The 13873-nt window shown below is 42.6% G+C and overlaps 1 pseudogene; it reads left to right on the forward strand.

The window, feature by feature from the left end:
* Positions 1-3278: 3278 nt before the first annotated feature.
* LOC104674359 lies at positions 3279-13042 on the forward strand (annotated as a pseudogene).
* The last annotated feature ends 831 nt before the right edge of the window (positions 13043-13873 follow it).

Genomic DNA, 13873 nt, shown 5'->3' on the forward strand with positions numbered 1-13873 from the left:
ATTTTCATCAGTGATTTCCTTGATGAACTCATCAATAAATTTCTCCACTGCTTTGTGATCAGCAAATGCTTTATCATCACAAATCCTTAAAGACACGACTTGATGTCGTGTCTTTCCTTAAATTTCTGGAACCAGCCTGTTGAATATGCATAGTTCCCTTCAATTTTCAGTTGATCGTGATAGATTTGTGTTTTTTGTTTTTTTGGTTTTTTTTGAGATGGAGTCTTGCTGTGTCAGCCAGGCTGGAGTGCAGTGGCAGATCTCAGGTCACTGCAACCTTTGCCTCCTGGGTTCAAGACATTCTCCTGCCTCACCCTCCTGAGTAGCTAGGACTACAGGAGTGCACCTGTAGTACCAGCTACCTTTTTATATTTTTAGTAGAGACAGGGTTTTTTTGCTTTGTTTTGTTTTGTTTTTAGTAGAGACAGGGTTTCACCATGTTGGCCATGCTGGTCTCAAACTCCTGACCTCAAGTGATCCGCCCACCTCTGCCTCCCAAAGTGCTGGGATTACAGGTATGAGCCACCGCGCCCGGCCAATCATGATAGATTTTTGCTTGTTTATGGTCGGCATGTCATGAAATGGCCTGTGTTCACTGCGACAGTGACAGATCCATTCTTTCAATACATGATTCAGATCTTCATTTTTAGCTTTATGCAGTGTTTTTAAAATTTTTCGTTAACCTGTGTTCATCACTTTTAGCATAAAACTTCAACAGTTTATCCTTCTGTTTCTTCAGGTCCTATATGGTGGTCATTCCAAGACCACACTCTTCTGGAAGATATTTCACACACACTGCTGCACAGTTCCTCCAACAGCTTGACTTTTTGTGCTATAGATAAATATAAATACATCCTCTTTTTCTTTTATTTTCTTCTTTTTTTTTCTGAGACAGAGTTTCACTCTTGTTGTCCAGGCTGGAGTACAATGGTGCAATCTCGGCTTACTGGAAACTTCACCTCCCGGATTCAAGCGATTCTTCTGCCTCAGCCTCCCAAGTAGCTGGGACTACAGGCGCCCGCCACCACGCCTGGCTCATGTTTTATTTTTAGTAGAGACAGGGTTTCACTAGGTTGACCAGGATGGTCTCGAACTCCTGACCTCAGGCGATCCATCTGCCTCGGCCTCTCAAAGTGCTGGGATTACAGGCATGAGCCACTGCACCTGGCCTATCCTCTTTTTCTTGTTACTGTTACCCACAGGGAGATCTGCAAGTCTTTTTGATATTTCTTTTTTTTTTTTTTTTTTTTTTTTTTGAGATGGAGTCTCACTCTGTCACCCAGGGTGAAGTATAGTGGCACGATTTCGGCTCACTGCAACCTCCGCCCCCTGGGTTCAAGCGATTCTGCCCAGTAGCTGGGATTACAGGCACCTGCCACCATCCCCAGCTAATTTTTAGTTTTAATAGGAACGGGGTTTCACCATCTTGACCAGGCTGATCTTGAACTCCTGACCTTGTGATCTGCCCGCCTCAGCCTCCCAAAGTGCTGGGATTACAGGTGTGAGCCACCGCGCCCAGCCGGTTTGTTCCTCTTTTACTTTGTCTAGTGTATTCTTATCCTTCAAGGCCCATGCCAATTGTTGCTCCATTAATTCATTTTAACATATTTATGAGCGCTTAACTGTCCCTTCTCCTAGCTGCTGGAAATACAGAAAGGAATTAGACCAGTTCCCTGCTCTCTGTTATGGGGGGACCATACTGCCACCACACCCAGCTGATTGTTGTATTTATAGTAGAGATGGGTTTCACTGTACTTATCAGACTGGTCTTGAACTCCTGACCTCAGGTGATCCACCTGCCTTGGCCTCCCAAAGTGCTGGGATTACAGGTATGAGCCACCGCACCCAGCCCACTATTCATTTTTAATACAAGTCGAGCATCCCTAATCTGAAAATAGGAAATCTAAAATGCTCCAAAATTTGAAACTTTTTAAGGACCAACATGACACTACAAGTGGAAAATTCCACACCTGCTCTCATGTGTGTCACAATCAAAAACGCAGGCACACAACATATTGTTTATTCAGTGTCCCCATGGAAAAAAATGTCCTCCCAGCCCCCTTCAGCTATGATATATCTTTTCCCTACATGTCCAGATTCCCCCACCCAAGCATGGCCACAAAGGACATAAATGGTAAGTGCATAGGCCAGATGCATTAACGGCAGTTTCCCTGCGATGCCTAACATAGGGCCAGGACCTACGCACATTGCTCATTGTGGTTTTTTTGCTTCTTCTCTGCTCTGTGGTATAAATATTTTGCTGAAATATCAAAAAGAGGCCGGGCACGGTGGCTCACGCCTGTAATCCCAGCACTTTGGGAGGCCAAGGCCAGATAATTGCCTGAGCCCAGGAGTTCAAGACCAGCCTGGGCAACATGGCAAGACCCTGGTCTCTATTAAAAGAAAAAACGAATAGTTTTCTGTATACCACCAGCAGCCACCGATAAAATGTAATAGAAAGAAAATATACCACTGGGTGAGGTGGCTCATGTGCGTAATCCCAGCACTTTGGGAGACCGAGGCGGGATGATCACCTGAGGTCAGGAGTTCGAGACCAGCCTGGCCAACATGGTGAAACCCTGTCTCTACTGAAAATGCCAAAATTAGGCTGGGCACAGTGACTCATGCCTATAATCCCAACACGTTGGGAGGCTGAGGCAGGCAGATCACCTGACATCAGGAGTTCAAGACCAGCCTGACCAATATGGTGAAACCCCATCTCTACTAAAAATACAAAAATTAGCCGGCCTGTGGTAGCACATGCCTGTAATCCCAGCTACTCAGGAGGCTGAGGCAGGAGAATCACTTGAACCTGGGAGGCAGAGGTTGGAGTGAGCCGAGATCATGCCACCGCACTCCAGCCTGGGCCACAGAGGAAGACCCTGTCTCAAATAAATAAATAAATAAATAAATAAATAAGCCAGGCATGGTGGCACACGCCTGTCATCCCAACTACTTGGGTGGCTGATGCAGGAAAATTGCTTGAACCCAGGAAGCGGAGGTTGCCGTGAGCCAAGATCATACCACTGCACTCTAGCCTGGGAGACAGAGTGAGACTGCGTCTCAAAAAAAAAAAAAAAGATACCAAAACTAGGAATATGAGTTTGTCAATATCATTGGATACAAGATTAAGATACAAAAATTACTACTAATTGGAAATAATGAATTAAAAAATATAGTGGAAGAAACCTAACACCCAATCGTATCAAACATTATAATAGCCTTCCCCTTTCAGAAAAATTCAGTGCTGACACCTGGACAGGCAGAGCAGGGAGCCCATGGAGGGGCAGCTTGGCCTGGGGAATCAGAGCCCGAGTGGGCTGAGAGTCCACAAAAGTGAGGCAGTGTATAAGGAAAGTGAGAGCATGAGCAGGGTGAGGAGATGTACCCACTGGGGACAGCTTGATGGGGGGGCATTGGAGTCTAAACAGGGTGAAGGGACTGCCAAGTACAATCTGGCATGAGGCGAGGGGAGAGGAGAGTTTCATGTGGCGAAGGTGATCCTTCTGCTGGGAGACAGAGGAAGGCATCCACATGGGGGCTGGGAGGGAGGTGGCAGCAGTCAGAGGCTGGTTACGTATAAGGCAATTGATCAAATCATGTAATATGTCAAAGACAACAGAGCCGAGTTTCTCACTGTCAGAGAAGGCAGTTACAAATATGGAAAGGGGAAAGCTACAGTGTACGTTGTGGGGTTGGACTGGAACTGGAGGTGTTATGTGAATCATGGTTTTCAATACAGACATAAAAAGGAACATAGACATGCATATATAGAGAGAGATACACTTTATTCCTTAGCTTTGCCCACTGAGAGGCCCTGGGAGAGGCCCTTAAAGCTATGTACATGCGTCATTTTCAGATATGGAAGGCAGGCAAAGAACCACTATCAAAGAGCTATAAGCCTAACTATCCCAAGGTTCATGAGAGCTCAGGGATGTTTGAGTTCTAGCCATCCAGAATAGACAGGCCTCTTTAAATACCCTGGCATTCTTTGAAAAGTCATTTAATAAAAAAAAATTACCAAAGGGATTGAGAAGAAATAGGCAATCTGAATATTGGTGTATCTGTTAAAGAAATTGAATTTGTAATTTAAAAACGAAAAACAGGGCCGGGCGCGGTGGCTCAAGCCTGTAATCCCAGCACTTTGGGAGGCCGAGGCGGGCGGATCAGGAGGTCAGGAGATCAAGACCATCCTGGCTAACACGGTGAAACCCCGTCTCTACTAAAAAAGACAAAAAAACTAGCCGGGCAAGGTGGCCGGCGCCTGTGGTCCCAGCTACTCGGGAGGCTGAGGCAGGAGAATGGCCTAAACCCGGGAGGCGGAGCTTGCAGTGAGCCGAGATCCGGCCACCGCCCTCCAGCCTGGGCGACAGAGCGAGACTCCGTCTCAAAAAAAAATAAATAAATAAAAAATAAAAACAAATAAAAACAAAAAACAGGCCAGGTGTAGTGGCCCACACCTGTCATCCCAGCACTTTGGGAGGCTGAGGTGGGAGGATCACTGGAGCTCAAGAGTTCGAGACCAGCCTGGACAACATGGTGAAACCCATCTCTACAAAAATTAGCCGGGTGTGGTGGTGTGCCTCTGTAGTCTCAGCTACCTGGAGGGTTGAGATGAAAGGATGCCTTGAGCCCAGGAGGCAGATGTTATAGTGAGCAGAGATTGTACCACTGCACTCCAGCCTGAGCAAGAGAGCCAGACCTAGCCTCAAAAAAAAGAAAAACCCAAAACCAAAAACAACTCATCAAACACACACACACTCACACACACAAGCAAGCATGCACACACACACATAGGGACACACACAAGCAAGCATGCACACACACACATAGGGACTCACTATTCTTAGAGGGAAATTCATAGATGTGCAACTATTAGCATTAGAAAAGAAGAAAATTTTTAAATTAACTTTCCATCTTAAGTAACTAGAAAAAGAAGGGCAAATTCAACTCAGAGGGGAGGAAATAAGATAAGAGAGGAAATCAATCAAATAAGAAACAAACAAACATTAGAGAAAAATCAATGATGCCAAAAGCTGGTTCTCTGAAAAGATCAATAAAATTGATAAACCTCTAGATAGACTGATCAAGAAAAAAGAAAGACACAAATTACCAATACATGTTGATTTCAGTTTGTTTTACTCTTATGTTAAACATTCACATAATTCTAGAGTTAAATGTACAAAACAAGGTATATTCCAGGAAGTATGGCTTCTACCCCATCCATTCCATCCTGTCTCCTTCCTCTCCTATACGTAATCATTTTATTTATTATTTGTGGTTTCCAAATTCTTCCATTTTTTAGCATAAGAAAAAAACACGTATAGTGAATACATTTGCAGTGTTGTTTTAAGGAACATTGTGTCTCTCAGGGTTCTCAGGGACTGGTTTAAGACTCTTGCGAATATAGTGATTATATTCAAACATAATCAATATATTCAAACAAAGCCTTTTAGTATGCTCAAAACCACATGAAAGAGTGTGCTCAGTAGATCAATTAAACTGGTTATATTTAATAAATATCTACAGAGAATATCTAAGGGGTTCACCCTGACCCTGCTGAAGGAGGATTCCATCTTTTTGTTGACTGAGCAAAAAAGCATCTGACCACCCAAATTAGGCTCCTGTGAAAGATGTGTTCTGTTTATTTATCAAAATCCTACTTTGTATTCTAAAAGTCCTACTGATGCAGATTCTCTTTATAATGTGACCAGTGAAGTTTGTGGACCTGATACCATCAAAGGACAAATGCATCCCAACTGGGGGATGGAAATCTTTCAAAAGTCTTTTGTTGACAGCATCTAATTGTGTTATCCTTTTGCTTTCATAAAGTCCTTTTATAAAGACTTAACTAAAACTCTTGATTAAAACTGTAGTTACTTGTTTGTTTTATCCTGAAATAAAATATAATATCATCCCTGATAATAGAACTGGTGAGTTCATAATGAAATGTAATATTATAACTGTCCTGGGTAGCCTTCTAATGCGTATCTGTACTTGGTGCTAGGTATTTGTAATAATTCCTGATTCTACTGAGGAAACACTTGTGTAGCTTGATCCAAGTGCGTGAGTTTATTTTCAGTTTGAAGGTGATAGTGTTCCAATAACCTACAATTTATACTTGGAAGAGGTTTTTGGCTACTAGTCCTTACTTGGCAGACAAGTCTAGCTGCTAACGTGAAAAGAAATCTCCTTTACCTATCTCCTTTATGACACAGTGGAAAACATGGGCCATACTGTACAAGAGTCGTGGATGAATTTGGATCAGCCTGTCTCTGGTTCAATGTTGGTTAAATGTGCAAGATTCAAACATAAGAATTCTTGTTGGGCTGTGTATTAGTCTGTTTTCACGCTGCTGATAAAGACATACCTGGGATTGGGCAATTTATAAAAGAAAGCGGTTTAGTGGACTTACAGTTCCATGTGGCTGGGGAAGTCTCACAATTATGGCAGAAGGCAAGGAAGAGCAAGTCATCTTACATGGATGGTAGCAGGCAAAGAGAGAGTTTGTGCAGGGAAACTCCCATTTTTAAAACCATCAGATCTCATGAGACCTATTCACTATCACGAGAATAGCACGGGAAAGACCTGCCCCCATGATTCAATTACCTCCTACCAGGTTCCTCTCATAATACATGGGAATTGTGGGAGTTACAATTCAAGATGTGAATTGGGTGGTGACACAGCCAAACCATATCAGGCTGAGTGCAGTGGCTCATGCCTGTAATCCCAGCTACTCGGGAGGCAGAGGCAATAGAATCGCTTGAACCTGGGAGGTGGAGGTTGTAGTGAGCTGAGATTACACCACTGCATGCCAGCCCTGGGTGACAGAGTGAGACTCCGTCTCAATTAAAAACAATAAATTTCACATTCATCTTTCCCCTACTTCTGAACTATCAGAGCTTTTCTGTTCATTGTTTGTTGTTTCTTTTTAGTCCTGCTCCACCTATTCCTGTACACCTCTTCTATGTGTACACAATCATACATACGTAACATGGGATGTGAAACTTTGCAAATGAAGGTGGTTTATGACATAAATTTAAAAATAAAGGGTTCCAAAAATTAGAAATAAAAATATAAAGTTAGTTCTTTCTATAGATATAAAACAAACACACATATACACACATATGTATAAGAGAGATTGTTATAGCAAAGTATATTAAATTATTATCTTATTTAGAGCTTTAATAACCTTAATTTTAAAACACAATTACACTTTCACATGGCAAAATTATAAGATCCAAACCTATAATACATTAATTATTTTACTAGTAACTAATAACATTTTGAGTTCGAGAAAGAATCAGTGTATTTTGCAATTAGACAAAAATAGACTTAGAGTTCATGTAGGGATTGTGCAGTAGCCATAAATTCTTTTTCCTTTTCTTTTAGGCTCAAATATCTTGGAACTGATTTACAGTGTCTAGGTCTAGATCCTTTTCATTGTTAGCATCATTTAACACAACACTAGTTATTTTAAAAGGAAAAAATAAAAGTCTTAATATACCATTAGGGAAACATAGGAGAAAATGCCTATTGGTAGATGGAGTTTTATATGAGTAAAACAGGTTGGAATATATAAAAATATACACTTTTGAGATATGGACAAAATTTTCCCTTTGCTTTTTAGGTTTTATACCTAGATATGGATGCATTTTTTAAAAAGTTTAAAGTACACATTTAATTTATCTATTAAATTATTTATTTTTTATCACAGATAATATTCTGTTGAACTTCAATTATTCACAAGTCTTTGGATAAACAGATAAATTTTTAAATTCAATATTGTTTTTCTTCAAAATCCCCAAAGCATGTGATTGTAAAAAAATAAAATTAAGTAAATATTAAAATATAATACATTAATATTATTATCAATAGTAATTCAAGAAATGTTATTCTTTAAAATCTTACCCAGAAAGTTTAAGCAGAAAATTGTATAGGCTCATAATTTTTAATATAAATTTATAATACAATATGAGTTTTACAGAGAGTGCAGAGCTTAAAAAAGGAGTCTTTTAAGGTAAAAGATGACAAGGACTTGGATAAAAACCACAGGAGAAAATGGTTAAAGTGGAAGCGGAGGAAGAAATCCTTGGAAGTAAAAAAGGCAAAGAACTAAGAAGCCAGCATGTTGAATGTTTTATCTACATGGGAAGTGAAATCACCAAGATTAACACTGGAGAAGTGGGAGGGAGAAAGAGAGAGATGGTACAACAGGAGGTGCTAAATATTTCAATGAGTAAGGGTACTTTGAGGATGGTAGATGGTAATAAGAAGAGGAAATGAGTAGTTAGCCTGATCCTTTTTTTTTTTTTTTTTTTGAGATAGAATTTCGCTCTGTTGCCCAGGCTGGGGTGCAGTGGCACGATCTCAGCTCACTGCAACCTAAGCCTCCTGGGTTCAAGGAATTCTCCTGCCTCAGCCTCCCAAGTAGCTGGGATTACAGGCACCCACCACCACGCCCGGCTAATTTTTGCATTTTTAGTAGAGACAGGGTTTTACCATGTTGGCCAGGCTGGTCTCGAACTCTTGACCTCAGGTGATCAGCCCACCTCGGCCTCCCAAAGTGCTGGGATTACAGGCATGAGCCACCAAGCCCGGCCTTGATCTTATGTGTTTCAGATGAGCAGAGTGTATGTGTGTGTGTGTGTGTGTGTGTGTGTGTGTGTGTGTGTGTGTTGGGTGGTGGGGGAGTGGAAGGAACCCTGTGTGGAGGGAAGTAGGGTGTCTAACCCAGTTCTCAGACCAGAGGCACAGGTGGGGACACAGGCAGGGATGTACCTTTCACAGGGGGCTCCAGAGAGAGGGCCAGAAATACAGTTCATGTTCCCCTCACCGCCCTTGTGCTTGGGAGTCAGCCAACCAGAAGAGACGCCTTTTCCTAATTGACCTCAAGGTACTATAGAGTGCAGTCAGTAGTCCTGGGTTCAAGGGCATGACAGAAAAGGCCGCAGCCATTTGAGAGGACTGCCACAGGAGCCACGCCCACAGGGAGACTTGGGGTTCTTTTAGAGCAAGAAGGTGAAGGTGAAGGGAGTATCCAAAGCAAGGGCTGGAGATGCAGGGGAGTTTGCTAATGACAGACCCTGGGGTCCAGAGAATATGAAGAAAGGTTCCGGGGTCAAAATTACTGGGAGAAAATGTAGTTGCTCACGATTACAACCTTGGGGGCAGGGAGGATCTCTTAAACAAGATTTTTAAAAAATGCTGAAGGGCATTTAAAAAAAAAATCAATAGATTTAAGCATTGAAAACACTCTAGTTCAATAGAGTGCCCCATAGACAGCGCAAGCAGACTAGTGACAGTCTGGGAGAAGCTTGTGCAAAGCCAAGAAGAGAGTCATAGCTGGAACATTCAAGAACTCCTGCAAATCAGCAAGAGAAGAAAAGGAAACCCAATTTTTTTTTTTTTTTTTTTTTTTGAGATAGTCTCGCTCTGTTGCCCAGGCTGAAGTGCAGAGGTGCAGTCTCAGCTCACTGCAACCTCTGCCTCCTGGGTTTAGCAATTCTCCTGCCTCAAGCTCCCTAGTAGCTGGCATTACAGGTGCCCACCATCACGCCCAGCTAATTTTTTGTATTTTTAGTTGAGACAGGGTTTCATCATGTTGGCCAGGCTGGTCTCGAACTCCTGACCTCAGATGATCCACCTGCCTCAGCTTCCCAAAGTGCGAGGATTACAGGTGTGAGCCACTGCTCCTGTCCAGAAAACCCAATTTTTAAATGGACAAGGGATTTCATAGACAACTCACTGAAGGGGAAACATACCTGGCTAGTGAGCATTTGAAGGGAGGTTTGATCTCACCAGTAATGAGAACAATGCAAATCAAAACAACAGATGCCTCTTCACTAAAATCAGAAGTCATACGCTATCAAGTTCTGGCAAATATGGTGGAGAGCCTTAGGTCCTGCTGATGTAAGTGCAAAGTGGTACAGCCGTCTGGAGAGAAGGCTGATAGTACTTAGTGAAATGAAGAGCACATACTTCCCATGACATAACAATCCCCATGATTGCTATGGATACACCTTCCCTCCCCACTTCCCAAAAAACCTGTCTTTCCAAGGCTCATAAGGTTTACAGTAACAATGTGTGTCCTAATGAGGAGCTGGAAAGAGGCTGGAGCTGTGGCTCATGCTTATAATCCTAGCACTTTGGGATGCCAAGGCAGGAGGATCACTTGAGGCCAGGAGTTTGAGACCAGCCTGATCAACACTGAGAGACCCCACCTCTGCAAAAATGAAAAAAAAAAATTAACTGAGTATGGTGGTGCACACCTGTAGTCCCAGCTTCTTGGGAGGCTGAGGTGAGAGGATCACTTGAGCCCAGGAGACTGCCGTGAGCCATGATCATGCCACTGCACTCCAGCCTGGTGACAGAGGGAGACCTTGTCTATAAAATAAAATAAAATGAAATAAAATAGGCAAATCTATAGAGCCAGAAAGTAGATTCATGTTTGCCTAGGCCTGGAAGTAATGGGTGGGTTGGGGGTGGGTGATGATTAAGGAGTGTGGGGTTTGTTTTGGAGGTGATGAAAACATTCTAAAATTGATCATGGTGATGGTTCCGTAACAGTGAATATACTGAAAGCCACTGAGTTGTATACTTACATGAGTGAATTGTATGGCATGTGAATGATATCTTAATAAGGCTGTTTAAAAATGAGTATGAAAGCAAACCACAGAATAGGAGAAGATATTTGCAACACTTATAATCAAAACAGAACTCATATTCAGAAAACATAAAGAACTTCAAGCCTAGGCCACATGGCAAGACCCCATCTTTACAAAAAATACAAAAATTAGCCAGGTGTGGTGGTGTACATGTAGTACTTGGGAGGCTGAGGTGGGAGGATTGTTTGAACCCAAGAGGTCAAGGCTGCAGTGAGCCATGATTGCACCACTGCACTCCAGACTGGCTGGCAGAGCGAGACACTATCTCAAAAAACAATAATAAAAAATAAAAATAAAGAACTTTATTTATTTATTTATTTATTTGAGATGGAGTCTCACTCTGTCACCCAGGCTGGAGTGCAGTGGTGGAATCTTGGCTCACTGCAACCTCTGCCTCCCAGGTTCAAGCAATCCTCCTGCCTCAGCCTCCAGTGTAGCTGGGATTACAGGCGCCCACCACCATGCCTGGCTAATTTTCATATTTTTAGTAGAGACAGTGTTTCACCATATTGGTCAGGCTGATCTCAAACTCCTGACCTCAGGTGATCCACCCGCCTCGGCCTCCCAAAGTGCTGGGATTACAGGTTTGAGCCACTGTGCCCAGCCAAAAAATAAAGAAATTTAAATGTTAATAAGAAAACATAAAGACAACCTCATATCAAAAGAAAAAAAAAGACTTGAGTAAGTACAATCATTCCTTGGTATCTGCCAGGGATTGGTTCCAGGACCCGTGGATATCAAAATCCACAGATACTCAAGTTCCTTATATAAAATGATGTAGTATTTGCATATAACCTATACACATCCTTCCACATACATGAAATTATCTCTAGATTACTTATAATACCTAGTACAATGTAAATGCTATGTAAATAGTTGTTATACTGTATTGTTTTTATTTGTATTATTTTTTATTGTTGTATTGTCATTTTTATTTATTTATTTTTTCTGAATATTTCCAATCTGCAGTTGGTCGGATCTGTGGATTCAGAGCACCAACTGTATTGCAAAAAGAGAATCTCTAAATGGTCAATAAGCAAGTGAAAAGTACTCAATATTGACAGCAGTGATGGAAATGTGTACTAAGCCACATATGTACTAAAAGCCACAATAAGAAGCCAGAGGCTGCGTGGTGGTGCTGGGGAAGCAGAGAGTACGAGCGCGAGTGAGCGGCTGAGTGGGCCTGGACCCGGGGCTGGTGCAGAAGTTCGGCTGCTTGGGCACCACCAACAAGGACATGCTCATCTCTGAGTTCCAGGGGCTGCTTGGCTTCCAGTTGAACTCTGCTGAGGGCACCTTCTTCCTAGACACGACCAGCTGGAACCTGCAAGCAGCAACTGGTGCCTATTGTGACTTTGATAGCCCAAACATCAGTGTGCCCTCTATGTCCTTTGTTGAAGATGTCACCAAAGGAGAAGCAGAGTCAATACCTCCTGATACTTAGTTTGTAAAATCATGGTAGATTCAGAATTCTGGGACAGAGGCCTGGCTTCCAGAGGTTTGTCTTAAGTATGTTGGGGGAGACCAATTTGGACTCATGAATGTGGTGATAGTGAGAGCACTAGAAGCCCCTCAAAATTGCAGATGTCAGCGTCCAGATGTGCAGCTCCAGCAGAGCAGGAATGTATCAGGGACAGTGGTGGATGTGCACTGCTATAGGACTCTGCTATGGAGCTGTTACCAGGAAGATTCTTTTTTTTTTTTTTTTTTTTTTTTAAGGTCCACTCCAGACCCTGTTTGCCTGGGTATCAGCAGCAGAGGTTGCAGAAGATAGAGGAAGATTCTTGATGTAAAGATGGGTGGACTTTTAGGAGTAATGCAGCTGCCGTCATCTTTTGAAACTCAGCTCAATGCACCGCTGCATCCCAAGGTAGAAGGAAACTTAAATCAGCTTGCCTCTTCCCAAAAGAACCAAGAATCAGAAGAAAACAACTTAAAAGACCCTGGGGGTTCCGGGTTCCACCCAATCAGTGAAAACACACTGGCTCCTGCTCCTGACCAAACAGAACAAGATCAGAATAGACTCACAGAACTCTGTAAATCTGTCCCCCAGCAGTCACGCAAACAACTTATCAGTAGTAAGGCTCCACAGGCCTTAGCCCATCAGGCAGCCTTAAACAGGGGCCAAGCCAGGCAAGGTGGTTCATGTTTCTAATCCCAGCAGTTTGAGAGGTCAAGGCGGGAGAATCTCTTGAGGAGTTCGAGGCCAGCCTGGGCAACATCAGGAGACCCCCCATCTGTGCAAAAAAAAAATTTAAACAGGTGTCAGCAACAAGAAAAATTAACAAAAGACAGAAGACCTGGCTCTGGGGTGGGAAGGTAGGAAAGGGGTTCCTCTGGATTGCAGACCACGTGGCCCGGACCCCCAGTTCTGAGCCCCTATCCCAAAAGAGGAAGAAACAGAACAGACTTTTTTATTTTTTAGACAGATTCTTAGTCCGTCGCCAGGCTGGAGCATAGTGATGCAATCTTAGTTCACTGCAACCTCTGCCTCCCAGGTTCAAGCAATTCTCCTGCCTCAGCCTCCCAAGTAGCTGGGACTACAGGCACATGCCACCACATCTGGTTAATTTTATTTAGTAGAGACACGGTTTCACCATGTTGGCCAGGATGGTCTTGATCTCTTGACCTTGTAATCCGCCTGCCTCAGCCTCCCAAAGTGCTGGGATTACAGGTCTGAGCTACTGCGCCCAGGCCAGAATAGACTACTTTTGAATAAACTCATTACGCATGTGTGAATGCTGGGTTGCAAGAACGGTATTGAGGCTACCAAGTAGAAATCCACACAGCCACCTTGGATTTTGTTGATTAGGCATCAGGCTAACAAGTCATTAGGTCATTTGGGAAGGGGGGAAAAAAGTTTAAAATTGGCAGGGGGAGCCATCTTTTTAAACAAAAAGTATTTTGCCTATGCATAAAAAATAAGATAAAACCACAATGAGACATCATCAGAATGGCTAAAATTAAAATTCTTGACAATATCAAGAATTAACAACTGGAATTCTCTTACACAGCTGGTAGAAGGATACAATTATTTTAGAAAACTATTTTTGGTATCTATGAAAACTGAACATAGGCAAACCTTATAACCTGGCTATTCCATTCCCAGGTACACAATCAATAGAAGTATTTATAGATGTACACCAAGAGATATAGACAAAGCCAGGTGTGGTAGCTCACACCTGTAATCCTAGCACTTTGGGAGG

This window comes from Rhinopithecus roxellana, chromosome 5 (assembly GCF_007565055.1).
Source record: "Rhinopithecus roxellana isolate Shanxi Qingling chromosome 5, ASM756505v1, whole genome shotgun sequence".
In the NCBI taxonomy this organism is placed as follows: domain Eukaryota; kingdom Metazoa; phylum Chordata; class Mammalia; order Primates; family Cercopithecidae; genus Rhinopithecus; species Rhinopithecus roxellana.